This window comes from Amblyomma americanum, chromosome 9 (assembly GCF_052857255.1).
Source record: "Amblyomma americanum isolate KBUSLIRL-KWMA chromosome 9, ASM5285725v1, whole genome shotgun sequence".
Taxonomy (NCBI): domain Eukaryota; kingdom Metazoa; phylum Arthropoda; class Arachnida; order Ixodida; family Ixodidae; genus Amblyomma; species Amblyomma americanum.
The window spans coordinates 95,440,195-95,457,499 of NC_135505.1; the positions used below are offsets into that span (position 1 = coordinate 95,440,195).

Sequence of the window (17,305 nt, forward strand, 5' to 3'; positions counted from 1 at the left end):
ACAGATCTGCTGTTACCTGATCCTCCCCAGCTGCTTTTCCCCTTTTCATTGCTTCTAAGGCTTCCTTTACTTCATCTTTCGTTACTGAGGGGATGACGCATTGCTGTGCAATGCTGTCATTCTCATTAACGCTCTGATTACATTGGCTACTGTGCAGGTCTGTGTAGAACTCTTCGGCTACATTTACTATCGTATCCATATTGCTAATGACATTGCCCTGCTTGTCTCTTAATGCATACATCTGGTTTTTACCTATGCCTAGTTTCCTCTTCACTGTTTTTAGGCTACCTCCGTTCTTTATAGCATGCTCGATTTTCTCCATATTAAACTTTCTTGTGTCGGCTACCTTGCGCTTATTTATTAACTTCGATAGCTCCGTTACTTCTATTCTACCGGTAGCGTTAGATGCCCTCATGTTTTGGCGCTTCTTAATCAGATCTTTCGTCACCTGAGATAGCTTCACGGTATCTTTTCGAACTGTCCTACCGCCTACTTCTACTGCGCACTCCGTAATTATTGATGTCTGATTATCGTGCATTGTATGAACATCAAGATAATCTTCCTCAGTTAAAGCCGAATATCTGTTTTGCAGCGCTATCCTAAACTCCTGTGCTTTCCCTCTTACGGCTAACTCGTCAATGGTCCTCTTCTTCACTAGCTTCTTCCGATCCCTCTTCAAGTCAAAGCTAATTCTAGACCTTGCCATTCTGTGGTCGCTACAACGCACCTTTCCGAGGACGGCCACATCCTGAATGATGCCAAGTTTAGCGCATAGTATGAAGTCGATTTCGTTTTTAATCTCACCATTGGAGCTCTTTCAGGTCCACTTCGTGTTTTCTCGTTTGCGGAAGAAGGTATTCATGATCCGTAAATTATTTCTATCCGCGAATTCGACTAATTCGTTGGGTACATATGGTTTTGCAAATATTTTCAAGTAGCCGACTTCAATGCTTTCAGACAGTTTGGTGGTGTTGAAAGTGAGGATCAGGCGTTTCGTGTCTATTTACTTGTTATACTTCCGGATCTTTATCCGCTGAACGTTTTTGACATCTTGGTTGTCAAGGCCTTCAAGCATTTTTTTTTTCAGAAAGGTGGATCAGATGTGACACCAGTGACTGTGTTTAGAGGTCGGTGTGACATGGCGGAGATAGGAATCTGCCCTATAGATACAATGTTTGCACGATGTTTGCAAGCTTTGAATACTGGACGGTGTCAAGTAGCTCGAGCAGCAAGTTGCCGGTGGCTAATTTTGATACCTTGTGCCCAAGGCCCAAATTATATCTCAGGCACTTTGCTACCAAAAACTGGGATCATAAGGTTTCCTTTGTAGCGAACCATGACTGCCGCGCGTGATGCCGCATAGGCAGATCACTGACCAAACGCCGATACAGATGAGGCGCCGATGAAAGACGAATCGTCGCCGCGCTGCGCAAGATTGGCGCGGCATGTACGGCTATGTTCGGAAATACGTCCGATCTTGCATCGCCTGTCAGCGGCGGAAGACCTCCGCTTCTCGTGTGACCGGCCCGTTGCAACCACTCCCTTCCCCGGGACGTCTCTTCAAACGTGTTGGCGTGGACGTTTACCGTCCGCTTCCCTATACGGTCTCTGGGAACCGCTGTATTATCGTCGACGTCGACCACCTCACCCGGTATGCCGAGACATCCGCCCTTCCTGCTGCTACTGCCCTCGAAGCTGCGATGTTCCTGCTGTGCCATTTTGTTCTTCGCCACGGCGAGCCGCGCGAGATCCTAAGTGACAGAGGCCCGCCTTCCTTACCGACGTCATTGAAGCTCTGCTTACCGACTGTCGCATCATACATTGGACCACCACTGCCTACCATCCCCAAACTAACGGGCTGACCGAGCGCTTCAATTGTACTCTCGGAGACATCCTCAGGATGTACGTAGCAGCGGATGAGACCAACTGGCAAGCTGTCCTTCCGTTCGTGACGTCCGCGTATAACACCGCCACGCAGTCAACCACCGGTTTTACCCCTTTCTTCCTGCTTTATGGGCGTGAGCCGTCCTCCACGATGGATACCATCTTGCCATACACACCTGACGCCTCCGAGTGGACGCCCCTATCCGGAGTCGCAAAGCATGGGGAGGAATGCCGCCAGTTGGCGCGATCTTTCACCTCGGTATCCCAAGGCTGCCAAAAGGATCGTCACGATAACGATAACAGGCAGCACGTTTTTCAGATAGGATCCCTAGTTTATCTCTGGTTTCCAGGCACACCCCCAGGATTGTCGTCAAAATTTCGTACAGAATACCACGGCCCTTATTGTGTCGTCCAGCAAACGTCGCCTGTGAATTACATCGTGTAGCCGCTCAACCTCTCTTAGCACTTGCGCCATCCCGGCCAAGAAACCGTCCACGTCAGCCGCCTGAAGACCTACTACGACCCGCTCCTCTTGTCATCGCCGTAGGTCGCCAGGGTGTCTCCTCTTCTTTCCCGGGGCAGTTGTAACTAACCATGACGGCCACGCCTGATGCCGCATAGACAGATTGCTGACCAAGTGCCGATGAAGACGAGGCACCGATGAAAGACAAAGCATTGCCAAGCTGCACGAGATCGCTTGGTTTTTTGGACTGGTAGTCGGCGTTGCCCGCCGTCCTGCTCGCCATTTTGTGTCGCCCGCCGTGAACTCTTTCCCTTTACTTATTTCTGCACAAACCCCCTTTCAGCTACTTTTTTTCTGCTTGGCTATGAAAGACATGAAACTTTGGAAATGATATCTTTCTTCTTTGAAAAAACTGTCTCCCTCGTTTCGCCCTCTTTTTAAAGAGCGATCAAGTTTGGTCTAGAGTGGAGTCATAATAAAATTTTTTTCTGTCATGGTGCCCCCCACCCACCACGGGTGGTGGTTGGCTGGCATGCGCTGCATCGAACATGCGCTGCATTTTTCGTTTAGGGGCATCTGTGTGGATGCCTATAGCTAAACGCTGAATTTATCAAGAAGCATTTACTATTGTAGTGTGTCCATCAGATCAGCCACGTGGTTCCGTTCATTGATGCTCGTGATGTATTACGGTGCGCAAAATTTCAGATTAAAATCTTCTATATATATTTGCAAATTTTAACCTATGTAATAAATTTAACTATTGGAATTCATTGAGTTTTTTTCCAGCAGCGACTTCAGGGGACATATCTGTTTCAATTTTAACTAGCTTCAGTAAGGTAGGTGAGAGCATTGTCTAAAATATTAAAATTGGTATTTCTATATACACCCGTAGTAGCCACGATTTCACAGCAAGACTCTGTACTCACCCGCATTTCATTTGGCGTAAAATGACCTCTGTTGAAAAACAATATTATATGAGACATACTTGTGTACGAATGCGAAAATGTTTTGCTTGCTGTACCCATGGAACTAGTGATGACTCTCTTTCAGACCAGAGCTCATTCTTTCACCTTGGTGCATTGTTCAGCTATGTCATTTTAGGTAGCAAATTTGCGGTGCCATTCTTTCTAAACCCGGCTTTCCCTAATTGTATTTGGTTATTCTATTTGCAATGTGCTTCAGCTTTTAGTTTCAAACCGGACTGTCTGATGTCAAGTCCAAAGCTCTAAACCTAACGGCCAGTCTCCTTTACCTTTTGACATCTGTTTTTATGTGAATCATTAAGAGTTTCTTTTCAGGTTATTACACCGTAAACACGCCTTGGGCAAAGGGAAAAGCAAAGGCAAATTCCTGCCAAAAGCTTACCTCTTTGAATTGAACATAAAACACTTGGGTGTTTCTGTCCCAGGTCACCTGCCTTCAAAGTACTCCTACGGGACGTATCGCCCTTCAGTATGGCGGAAATATTTTTTAGTGTTTCAAAAACCGATTCGTGTATATTCAGAGATAGCTTGAAGCAAAGCCCATCCGTCGCACGCAATAATGGTTGCATGCATTTATTTCATTCTATTTTAAATGTTTCATTGCGACTTTTTAATGTTGAAATTATGCCGACCTTGAAACACAGTAAAAAATTGCAAGTGGAAGCAGCGTATTCAGTGAGCATATTCTATTTTGTTATATGTACTTATGAATGGAACATAAATAAATGTTATGTTGAACGCTTATGTAACATACTTTTATCAGTGAATAGTGCAGTCGTACATAGTCAAGCAAGTTTCGGTATTGTTGCAAAGGGAAGCACTTAATTGTCATAGGCACTTATCGTCCATACATTTGCAAATCCAGGCCATCCGCACCATCAGACGCAGCTCTATTTTAAATATTGGTCTTTCCGTATTACTAGATGACAACACGCCATCATTCCGCCACATTATATACTATTTCCATACCATCATGTTCTTGAATGTATTAAATTACGGAATGGCATATATCTTTTATCATTCTTATATTGTTGGCCATCCGCAGCTCCTAGATTTAACTGGAAATAATTTCCTAGTACATAAAATCAACACTGATTACGGCAAAATCACACCACCTATCTCAGGCATTTCACATTGGGGCAATACATTTCCATTTTAAGCCTGATTATCTTTGCACGTTTTCAACAACAGACTGAAAGAATTTCTGTTGCAAAACAGATTTTGTTGCTGCTGTAAAATTTGTTTACCAGCGTGATTAAAAATGTGCGTTTTCTCGTGTTATTACTAAGATCTCGCCTCGTATATAAACCAAAGCACTTATTTTGCTGTTAAGATTTCTTTAAATTGTAATCATCTTTCAATGCATCCTCTACAGTCCTGAGTTTGCGAGGCAAGGCTGTATTCTTTTCCAACAACAATTCTGGAATTTTGAATCCATGACGGGCGTTGAACTTCTCTAATAACGAAAGAAACACACTGGTCATGACATCAACTTTTTATTTGCGGCAATTACATAACATTAACTTAAAAGAGATTATCATAGGAAGAAACCAAGAGCGCATACATTGATTGCGAATCCACTTTCGGTCTTATGGTACATCAGAAATTTTGGTCAGTTTCTGTTGCTCATTAGGAGAGCATTAAACCAAACCACGAACTAAAAACACATTCTTATGTTGCGGCCAGTCGAAGAATGAGGTGTGATTCGTAAAGGCAATCAGATGATTTTAATGGAGCTTCGTCTTCGTCGTGAGTATATCTTCATAGTGTGGTAGCCATGAGGTTCAAGCGTTATTCATTCTCATTTGTTTTGTCAGTTTTCTCTCGTTTTCTCCGGCATCCAAGAACTTACTCCTTAGCATCCAGTGGCAAATATGCAACTGAGGAAATCCACACCAATCATATGCCGATCATGAACCGTTCCTCCAACTCTTGGGCCCCTGCAGCGGCCTTGCGTTGCTTAGATAATAGTATAATATCGAAATTGTAATATGTCTCCAATTTTTCGCAATCACAAGCCAGTGGTGGTTTGACTATCGGCGTGTAACATTCGTAGGCAGCACGCTATTTTCTTTCTTAATAATGTTCGATCTCGTCGCGCACGGCGGGAAAAAGCCAGAATTAAAGAACCGTAAAATCCATTACCATTGCAGGCTGATACAAATTTTCGGTAGTACACATTGGAAGCGTAGAATGGATTTAAGCTATGTAGTGTGCAACAAAACATGATTATCAAGAGTGGACTTGTCGGGAACCAATAACCCGCAGTATTGACAGGAAATCTGCCGTACGGAAGAACAGTGTTCCTGGTGCCGAAGCAGAAGCGGACCCGTGGGAAAGCATTCACCACATGGCCGACATGTGTGTATAGGCCTGAATGTATATTCTTCATTTGGAGCTCTCTCTTTCGCAGGCTGAGCGGAGGAGATCTTGCTAGAGGAGCTGCAGTCTGCTCTGTGAGATTGTATGTGCGTCTCCAGTAGTGACCTGCAAAAGCGCAATCAGAAAGTGGAAAAGATGCGAGTGCCGGTTTTCCAACTGAAGTGTTCTTTACGGTGTCATGAACTGCTGAAGTTGCATGTGTCTACAGAAGAGAGAAATACTCTTCTCGAAAAAAATTCATTTCATTGTGTTGTTGATGAAATAAACTAATGCTCTTTAATTCACTTTAATCATTTGGCAATGAAAATGTGCAGCCGAGGGATTACATACTACTTCCTTTATGCTGAGTACATGCTCTTGAACACTTAAACTTCACTATGATGTTCAGAGGTTAAGACCGTGCAGCGACGCGATAACAGTGTCGGGCTGAAATTTGGGAAAAAATGTATGAGTTCGGCATATGAAAACCCCAGCATAACATAGAGCATATGATTAGTTGCTACCATAGTACTTTTCTGCTTAGATATCAGTCGTACTTGCAACGAGGTTCTGTTTATGACCATTTTGATAATTAAGGTAGGCGGATCAGTTCGCTAACTGGAACGAAGCGGAAAACTGTCCCTAAAGTAAGGAAGTAAAAGAGGACCAAGAAATAAATGGCCGAGTAAATGCTTCTGTTTGAACGAAAACATTCAAGCTATAAGGAATTACATAAAACTGGAAGCTCCGGAGATAAACGACGACGGTCAAAAATTGGTCATGGTACAGTAGATGCAAGGAATTCTTTCAACCCCCCCCCCCCCCCAAAAAAAAAAAAATATTACACTTGGAGGCTTTCAGTGTATAGCCAGGGCGCTTAAAGTCTTGTGGTAAACAGTTGATGCCGGCCAAACTTCCTAGAGATCTTTCATGCGGAGACACAGTACGCATCAGCATCAGTTCTCTAAGCCAGCTTTAGGCAACATGCTATCCAGTGCTCATAAAGTTGTCTAATAGGCGTCGAGTTAATTCACCTGGTTTAGGTAATGCTTGCGTATTGAAGGTACTGCAGAAAAGGTAATGAATTTAAATGAAAATTTCATAAGAAAGTGCCTATTACAGCATCCAAATAAAAGAAATTTTAGAGGACTCCCTGATTAGATTATGAAACGTATTGCAGAGCCAATGTGGAGAGGACTATATGGGAAGACAATCAGCTCCCGCAGCAAAGCTCGCCGCCTCTGTAACTTATCGCACCGTCTTGTGAAAGGGCGCGTCACGGCACCTTGGGCTGCGCTGCATAAAATCGAGCAGCGGTGGACGCAGGTGATAGGCACAATTTTTTTAGCTCCAAAGCACTATAAATACACTACAAAAATTAACGGAACCCCGTTCATTCACATGCAGTGCTGCGGTTTGATGCCTTGCACCACCCGCTTACTCCTCTACAGCGCGATGCGATCGACAACAGGTGATGCCCTCTCCTCTTTGCCCCAGCCTTCAGTAGCAGAGGAGCCAGATTTTAAACTAGAAATTTATAAATCCTAACAGGCACTCGTTACGAAAGCTAAACTCGTCGTCACTCAGCGCACCCCGTCACCTAGAGAGTGGCAGGACTTAAAAGCGCTGTGATGAGGCCCGCAGCCGCTGCCCTGCTTGGCGCTGTTGTCCATTTACTTACGCGAACGACAACTATTGGAGAGGATTAAAAAGAGGTCTTCGCGCTGTTGCGAGACCAAATAGAGAAATCAAAAACGAGTTTAGGAATCCCGTGTAGTGCATATTGCGGGGAGAGCAAAGCAGCTAACATTATGCATATCAGTAGAAGTTTAGCATCTCTTGCAGCAAAAAACGCAATCTCCTGGATTATGCTTTGAGTGTGGACGATCACCTTGTACTTATTGCGATCATCTCCATGTTTCAGTTCATCGCCGAGCTCAGTATACTAAATCTATTTATATTTATTATTTATGAACCGCATGGACCCTATTAACTCGCATTAGGAATCATGCCGAAATAAATTCACAGCGACAGCTAATATTTAAGAAAAACAGGAAAGGGAGTATTCATAATAGCTCTAGCTGGCAACGCACAAGAGTTCTAGGATAGTATGCTGGAAAGGGTGGCAGCTATCGTAATTAGGCTCAATAGGAAGTACAAGCTGAAAGTGGTGCAGGCCCACGCGCATACATCAAGCGATGGTGACCAGGCCGTTAAAAGTTTCTATTGAGACGTGGAATCGGCAATGAGCAAAATAGGGAGACAGTAAATTGTACTGATGGGCGACTTCAATGGGACGGTAGGCAAGAAGAGTCTTGTGACCACGTGGTAGGCGACTGTGGGATAGCTTCAAGGAATACCAGGGGATATTTATGGGTAGATTTCGCAGATAGGTATAATTTACAGATCATGAATACCGTCTTCCCCAAACGAGAGAACTGAAATTGAACCTGGAAGAGCCCTAAAGGCGAGACTAAACATGAAATTGAATTCATATTATGCGCTCAACCTGGCGTCGCTCAGGATGTGGACGTCCGCGGGAAGGTGCGTTGTAGCGACCGCAGAAGGGTAAGGTCACGAATAAGCTTACACTTGAAGAAGCAACGGAAGAAGCAAGTGAAGAAAAAGTCCATTAGCGAGTTAGAGGTAAGAGGGAAAATAGAGGAATTTGGGATATTGCTGCAGAACAGATATTCAGCTTCAATTCAGGAAGAAATATCCAAATGTTCATCCAATAAAGGATAATCTGACAGATGTCAATACGGGGTGCGCAGCAGAGGTAGGCGGTGGGATGACTTTGACACGATAGCGGCAAGCCATCTCAGGTTATGAAAGATCTGATTAAGAAACGCCAAATCTTGAGGGCGTCTATACCTTCAGACAGAATGAAAGTAGCAGAGCTATTTAGGCTAATAAATAAGGGCAAAGTCGCCGACGTAAGAATTTTAATATGGAGAGAATCGATCATGCTCTATAGGACGGATGTAGCCTAAAAGCAGTGAAGAATAAAGTAGGCATAGATAAAAACTATGTTTATGCGTTAAGGGACAAGCAGGGCAATCTCATTAGCGATATGAATAATATAGTCAATATAGCCGAGAACTTCTGCACAAATCTATACAGTAGCCAATATAATCATAAAATTAATGACAGCGAAGAGCAATGCGTCATCCCGCCAGTAACGAATGAAGGAGTAAAAAAAGCCTTAGGAGCATTGCAACCCCGAAGAGCAGCTGGTTTGAATCGGGCAGCAGCAGATCTGTAGAAAGTTAGAGGGGAGATTGTGGTAGAAAAATTAGCCGCCCTCTGTACGCATTGCCTTAAAGCCTCGAACGTACAAGAAGCTTGGAAGAAGGAAACATTATCTTAATTCATATGAAGGAGACGAAAGGGAAAAGGCAATTCTTAATAGAGTCATGAAAACTTAGACTCCAATCCACCAAATCATCAGGCAGGCTTTCGTAAAAGATATTCCACAATAGATCATATTAACACTATCAATGAGGTGACAGAGAAATGCGCACAATGTAATCAACCTATGTATATTTCCTTCATTGATTAGGCGGTAGCTTTCGACTAAGTGGAAACCTCAGCAGTCACACAGAAATTGCGGAACCAGGGTGTAGAAGAGCCTTGTGTCAAAATACTGCAAGATATATATAGGAACTGGACGACTACCATAGTCCTCAATAAAGTCAGCAATAATATTCCAATCAGTAAGGGCGTCTGGCAAAGGACACACATTCACGGAAATGTTATTATCCGCTTGTTTACATGAGGTGTTCCTTGGCATGAATTGGGAACAGTTCAGGATAAGAGTTAACAGAAAATGCTTAAATATTCTGAAATTCGCGGATGACAATGCCTTGCTGAGTCACTCAGGAGGTAAACGGCAATTCATGATCAATGAGCTAGACAGGCAGAGCTGAACAACCGGTCTAAAAGGTAACAGGCAGAAAACCAAAGTAATTTTCAACAGTCTGGCCAGGAAACAGCGGTTGACAACTGACAGCGAGCTTCTGGAAGGGGTAACGGAATACGTCTACTTTGGACAGGTAGTGACAGCTGATACAAATCGTGTGAAAGAAATGCGCTAGAAGGAGAAAAATGGGATGCAGGGCAAATGGCAGGTTATTTCAGAATATGAATGGCAGTTCACCAATATCTCTCAAGAGAAAAGTGTAAAACAGTTGTTTTTCACCGGTGCTCACCTACAGGGCAGAAACGTGGAGGCTAACGGAAAGGGTTCAGCTTACGTTATCGAGAACGCAGCGAGCCATGGAAAGAGAAATGATAAGTGTAACGTTAAGCGTCTGGAAGCGGACAGAGCGCGTGAGGGAACAAAACGCGTTATTGGCATCCTATTAGAAACTACGAAGAAATGCGTTTCGGCAGGGGCATTTCACGCGAAGGAAAGATAACCGCTGGTCCTTAAGTGTAGCGTAGTGTATTGCACAAGAAAACTTGCGTATCAGGGGGCTGCAGAAAGTTATGAGGGCGGATGAAATGAGGAAGTTTGCAGGCGTCGTGTGTGCCTTACTGTCAAAGGACAGGGTTAATAATTACAAAGACAAGAGAGAGGCCTATGCGCTCCAATGCGCGAAGTCAGGGTGATGATGATGATAATGATGATGAATAATAAATATATAGGCCGCCGCGGTGGCTCAATGGTTATTGCGCTTCGCTGCTGGCCCGAAAGATGCGGGCTCGATCCTGGCCGCGGTGGTCGAATTTCGGAGGCTAAACGCCAGGGGCACCTGTACTGTTGGATGGAAGTGCACGTTTATCAACCTCAAGTGGTCTAAATTTCCGCAACCCTACACTTCGGCATCCCTCAGCCTGAATCTCTTTGGGACGTCAAAGCCCCACGAACTATGAAGGGAACCCCAAGCAACTGGCTGAAAAATTTTTGTTATGGCAATAACTTACTTAAACGCTATTGATGTTAGAAAGCCATGCAGCAAAAACAGACATTCTCAAAAACGATCTAAAAGTTCCACCTTGTGCTCCACATTCATGAGAAAAAATGTTATCGAAAGTAAATTGTGATCATTAAAAAATTTGAGTTGTCTACAGGCAATGCATTCGCGAATAAATTTTTGTTTCGTCATTTACACAGCTGCCAATTTGGGCATTGATGAAGGTTTCTGATGAAGATGTAAAATATGTGTTTGATATAAAGTGCATTTTTTGTATTGTTACCACCCCAAAATTTATCATCGAAGGTGTAAAAAACTAGACACGGCTGACCTGGTGAAGCTCCAGTAAGGGCAATGGGAGCAGAAGTGCTGCTTCTTCATATTTCCAAGATGCACGTGTGAGTAGTGCCTTTCTTGATCCTGTTGAGAGTTGAAGTCTTCCCAGCACTCGGGGCAACTGATGTTTGCTGGCTGTTTGGAGGCGAATTGTTCTGCATCAGCTGTAACAAGGTTATGAGGACAAAATGTTTTTGTCAAAGGCCACACCCGAAACCGGCCGCAGCCTGTGCGTATGCGTTGCAGGTACATTTTTTGCGATCCACATATTTCTACAAGGAGTCACGCCAAGACTTTGAGTGCGTCACGTATTGAGGTGGAATAAAGCAAAAGCAAACGATCTCAGCCGTCTTTACAGCACATTCCTCAAAGCCGATGCGTCACTGAGACTGTAAGTAATAGGATCGTTCGCCGCACTTTATCCTATATAGAGCATATTTTAGGTGGGATGTTTGAATGCACGCAATGTCGCCAAGCGTTTACTACCCACTCCTATTGTAAATGATCTACAAGGATCTGCATAGCGCCTAAACACATAAAAAAACTGCTCACTTATCTTCGAAGTGTCCCAGGCACGGAATAACTTTGCTGCAGAGGGCTACTTTTTCACTCCCAGTGATTCCTATTAAAATCACTAAATTTAGAGGCCGCTAGGGTTCAAAACAGCTTCAAAGTCCAGGTATTTTGACAGTACTTCCGTGAATTGGCACTTCACCAACAAATGTTAGCAGCCTTTCAACTGGCCGACATATTCTAGAAGGCACGAAAGGGATATACACACTGCGCGAACTTTGATGTCGCCGTCGGCTGGCGCAAATTCCCCTCTTGCAATGTTTAGAAAAAAAAAAACATTCTTGATCTCCCTCATCGCATGCAAGGGTACAAATACTAGTGTTCTTCGTGTTGGTTCGTGGTGGGCTTAGGGCCGTATAAGGATCTAAGACCCAACCTCACAAAAAGCCTCACTTGTTTCTTGGAAATAAACTCCACCATTGAAACATATACCAGCGCCTAAATATTTCATATAAAATAATGAAATCTCAGAAATCTGGAGGCCCTATTGAAGACTAGGCATCGCGGTCGTATATGAGTCAACCGAGGCTGCTTTTTCCCTGAAAATATTAATTCTTGCGCTTTCAATACAAAGCAATAAACGTAAAAAAGACGTCTCAATCCAGCTCAGGAGTTTTTTTAATTAGCAAAGGAGAAAGTTTCAAGTTCGTAGCACCACACGAGACCACCAACGATCTCGCCCTTTAACTCAACCACGTGCCTATTCTGCTATCAAACCAGAACGTTAGATCACTTCTCCCAGACATGGCACCTTTAAGCCATCCCCCCCAACTTTTTCTTGAAATTGCATTTAAATATTTATTTGACTCTATGAGGGTTACAAATTTACGGTAGTTTGGCGCTACTCAACTAGGCTTCAGCAACGGGACAGTTCACACATGGTAGATTCGGCGATTCCGCTCCCTCCCCCTACTTTTCTAATCGATCCAAACTAACCTTCTAGGTTTTATTCAGGCGAGTTTCTCTATAGTTCTATCATCTAGTTTTTGTTTATTTTATCTCAGCGACCCTCTGTTTATTTTCTATTTTTGGCGCTTGCAAGCCAACCCTCTCCCAGTAGTCTATATGTCGAGAGGTTGATTAGTTGATAAGATGACATTGTGTCAGTAGGTTGATTAGTTTATAAATTAGCGAGAAAAATGTCGAAAAACCTTCGGAATAGCACGGGAATTTATATTGTTGACGAGTAAACAACCGTGAAAACAAAAGTGTGGAAAAATAGGCAGAGTAGTTGAAATGAAGTTGGAAATGAATTGAATGGCGTTTAATGAGTTATAATTAAGTGAAAAGAGTTTAAGTAATATAGAGTGATTATAAAATAATTAAAGCAAATTGCGCTCGACGGTTGAATAGGCTGGACAGTAATATAGTAGCCGGACGGAAAAGCACCACCGGTGCCAAATTTGAAAACGAATATTTGACTGGAGTGACAGGAGATGTTGCCAACGGGTCTGCCACGGTAACGCGTGACGTCATGACACAGGGTTTGAGTGGGGGTCACCCTTTCGTCAGAGGACAGGGCGGCGCTACGATGGGGTGAGCGGTGGCGTAAAGGAAGAACCTACTGCAACGTTCGTGCGCGTCACCTCGGGTTTCTTTCGTATGCGTCGAATGGTGCGGTATCTCGTTGTGTGAACATGTGCGCTTTGACGCGTTTACATTCGCATTGTCCCAATGCGGGTCGCCGCAGTGACCTCTCAAATTCTACTCTGCCTACAGCTATAGAGAATGCATAACATTCGGCAGCAGAGATGGATGCGCAGTTAGGAAGACTGACTGCCTTACTATTTTTCGTTAGCTTCTTTTTATAACCACGCTTCCGACATATCCTGCTGTTTTTGAGCAATCAGTGCAAAATTCTATGTAGTTCGAATATTTTTTCTTGTAGTGTCCAGTATTCCTGTAGTATGTGCAGGTGTGATGGTTGCATATCTGTTTGGAATTGTGAAAACGTGATGTCATACACTGGGAAGGCTGTACCATGGGGGCAGTGGGTCGTGCCTTGAGATGACACCATGAAGGGTACCTAATATCCCTAAGGTTTAGCAACTATCCTGGAAGCGGAGCACCAGAGGTCTTATTGACAGGGGTTTGTTGAACAGTAATTTGGAGGTCGACTTTGTAACTGTGGTATAATAGAGGCGATGTGGCAGGGAACGGATCTTCAGCAGATATGTGCATGTGAGCATGGCTCTGTGTGTAAGTGGGACCTCATTTATTTCGACATAGTGACTTTATATGAGGGATTTACTGTATACGCCAGTTGAGAGACGTAATGTATTCAAAGCGGAAAGCTGGGCTACTTGGGGATCTTAGTTGCACAAGCTACTCAAAATGACGGAAAGGATGTTCTAGTCGAACGAACCTTGGATGTATTTAAGTCTTGCGCTTGGGTTCTTAATTTCATCCACAAGCTTTCTAAAATGGCAGCTTACACATCCTGGACGTTTGGGTTTTGCTGAATGACGCACGCGTTTACTGTTGGTGTCCAGCGAAGGTGAAAAAATAATTTTTTAAATTTTATTTCAAGCCATTTTAAGTAAGTACAAAGAGATATCACCAAGAAAATTCTTCGTGCTGCCTTAGAGAAGTCCTGATCAAGCAAGGTGATTGAATGTATTTACCTGCAGACATATCGCATGAAGAAGGCAGCTCGTGACATCCGTTGCAGAAGGCCTGTCCTCACGCTGGGAAACAGGCAACGAGGACTGAGCCAAAAGCTAATGAGCGGGCTGGATGCATGGAACTTCGATATATCCGCCAGCTGGCAAACTACCAAACTACCCAAAGAAGTTGGCAGATAAAGGCAAGGCCTGAGTTGTGCTTCCTGCACCACGCAAACTCTGCACACTATGCAAGGCTGTGAATGTTGTCTTAATAAAAAAATCCTTTGTCCGATAAAACATCAAATGCCGTGTGTGACTTGCAAGACGAGTGTGTTCTACAGAATTCGTTGTCATCCGGGAATTGCTACTTCGGCCAAACTGGAGGTTGTAAGTATGTTTCGCTAATGGAGCACAGGCTATCTGTCGAGGCACTATCAGGTTCGGGACACTTGGCGGTGCATTGGAAAGTTTGTGAGGATGATTGTACTCCGATATATAATCAAACGCGGGTCACTTTTTAAAAGTTAAAACTAGAAGGAACGTGAACTACTGGAAGCTTTCTCATTTACAGAGCAGACAGTCGGGAGTAGGCACCCCATCCTTATTGTCTTCGTCCAAAGAATTACACTTCTTGAACCGGAAGGTGCCGTTGCAAATGCACTTTAGGGTGTGAAATATTGTACCAGTTTTACTTATATATTGAATTTGTCTGTCTGGAATAAAAATAGTAGATGTGGATTGTTCACGTTGTCCACCTCTCTTCTGCCCTTGTCTTTAGCGCTAGTTACCACGTGCATTGAATCGACACAAGTAAACCAGGGTTATGCATGCGGTCGAGATTTTAGGTGTAATGGTCTCAGAGACTCATATACGATGCTCCGTAATCTAGGCAGGGTCGTACTAGAGAACGATAATGGAGCAAAAGACATCTACTGTCGGATGCCCACCGTTTTCGTCAAAGCACATTTGAAACATTTAAGGGTCGCAAAGCTTTCTTCTTAAGTTTTTTTTTTTTTAATTTGTTAAAGGAATGTGAGCTCTTCACTGAAAAATATGCCTAAAATTTTGTGTACTGATACTGGTAATTCTGTTTTTTTTTTTTAAATGGAGGATAGGTCGTACTGTATGCCTCCATTGAGAGAGAACTTGAGAGTGACGGTTTTCTGGGGGGGGGGGGGGGGGGGAATCGGAATGGTTCTGTCTGCCATGTTGTCAGTTTATTTTGATCAACTGTACGTCTCTCTTTCATAGTGTTATGTTTGTTGACGTATAGGCTATCTAAACATCGTCCACGTAAGCTGAGTGCATAACTTATTTTTGGGTTATTTTACTTAAAGAATTAAATTTCATTACAGAGAAGATCGTATTTAGAACACACCCGTAAAGTATCAATTTCTCTTGAGTAATGTTCCTTGAAGGAATTGAACCTAAGCCCACACAAGGCTTTCGCGAGATTCAAGCTCGAAAGTTAGCCAGAGATTTAAAACGATTTCAATATACTTGGCGAGCCAGCTATTAAAAGCTATTGCCTATACCTACTAGGGGATGTTGGAAGCTTTACCGCTTTCAGGTATGGTACCAAACTGGCATTATTCCAAGCTTCTGGAAATTTTACTTAGGAAAAATGCGCCAGCGTTACGCAAAATATTTTATGAAGGCGAAGAGCTGTCTGTTTTCCGGCAGAGAGAACTATGTCTATTTTTTAGATTGTAAATTATCATTGAATCGTTCATATGTGCTACAACCCGAGGGAAGTTTACACTTCCATGCAGATTTTCGTATTCTAAAAGTGATTTTGTGTGGCACGGGGAAGTTGAAACTCTTGAGAAATGATCACCTAGCATGTCTGTGAGCAAGGACTGTGAGGAAAGGATTTGTGAAAAGGGACAAGTTTCTATTTTATGTACGAAGTTGCTCCCACATTTTTCTGTATGGGATTGAACTGTTTATGGACAATATGCGATTTTTTAAGAAAGCTCTCGCTGCATTGCGATGGATACTTTGTGCATTGGCTCTCGCCTTTCTAAAGTTCGTAAGGTTCTGTGGTGACGAGTACCAGCAAAAATTCCTTTGGCATAATTTGCCTTTTTTCACTCATGTACATTCTTTGTTATATCACACCTTGCGGTTCCGTAGAACCAATCCCGAGCACTGATGCATAGCTAGGTGTATTTTTGCAAGAGCGATTTGGCGGGCTATTTGTCATTGCAGATCTGCAGGAGCAGCAAAAGTTACAGCGCACACAACGGAGGAGACACACGGGCGCCGTAGTAGTTATGATAAACGGTGTAAACGTTTCAGTCAATTCATTAACGCTGAGATGACCAGCAAACAATTTTTCAAGAGCAGCGTTTTCCTGAAACAGCTCCCAGTCTACGAGCTTCCAACGACGTCGTTTACCTGGGTTGATTGATGGCGGTGTTCACAAATTAATTACTACTGGAAGGTGATCGCTTCCGTGTGGGTTAACAAGAACGCCCCACTTGAAATCTGGAGAAATGGAGGGAGAGCTAAAATACACGCTTACGCAGCTCATTTTTCCTGAGTATGGAGAGAAATAATTTGTTTTCCTGTATTGAGCAAATAAACTTTGTTGCACGGAAGAAAATTGTCTAGAACTCGAACTTTGCTCTCAATTGGTTCTCCTCGCCAAAACCCACAGAGGGCAATAAAATAGCCTTCTACAAGATATGGCTCGGTTAATTGCTCAAAAAGTTCATTCAGCCTATGCAGTTTTAAGGTGAGATGTTGAGGAAGATATATAGAACATAAGGTAATTGTTTTAAAATTAAGAATGGTGACTGCAACAGTTCCATATTTCGTTTGATGCATGATTTCGCGGCTTACAACACCATTCTGCATAACAACAGCAACGACTCCACATAGCCTACTCGACTGCTTCAAGTCACACTGGCATACTTTGTCATAATCATCATTTTTATGTGCAGGACCAACGTTGCTCTCCTCTAGGCAGAACGCTACAGGCGGCAGAAAATCTAAAAGGTATCTTGCATCAATATAGTTTCTTTTTATTATACCACGGCAGTTCAAGTGGATAAGTAACGCCACGAATACATTGAAGGGATGTACTCAGTACATATGTTCCTATTAGTTCGGGGCTCGTTATTGGTCCATTTTGTAGGGACAGCTACACAACGCCAGCCACTTCACGAGGTCAGC

General features: G+C 43.4%; 1 long non-coding RNA gene across 1 annotated transcript in view; it reads right to left on the reverse strand.

Annotated features, from left to right (window-relative positions):
- Positions 1-5,752: 5,752 nt before the first annotated feature.
- Positions 5,753-17,305, reverse strand: part of LOC144105017 (uncharacterized) — a 74,673-nt gene continuing 63,120 nt past the window's right edge. Inside the window, exons 2-3 of the long non-coding RNA XR_013308689.1 lie at positions 10,942-11,110; positions 5,753-5,817 (exon numbers count right to left, since the gene is read on the reverse strand). This is a non-coding gene — a long non-coding RNA (uncharacterized LOC144105017). The remainder of the gene's footprint in view (positions 5,818-10,941; positions 11,111-17,305) is intronic.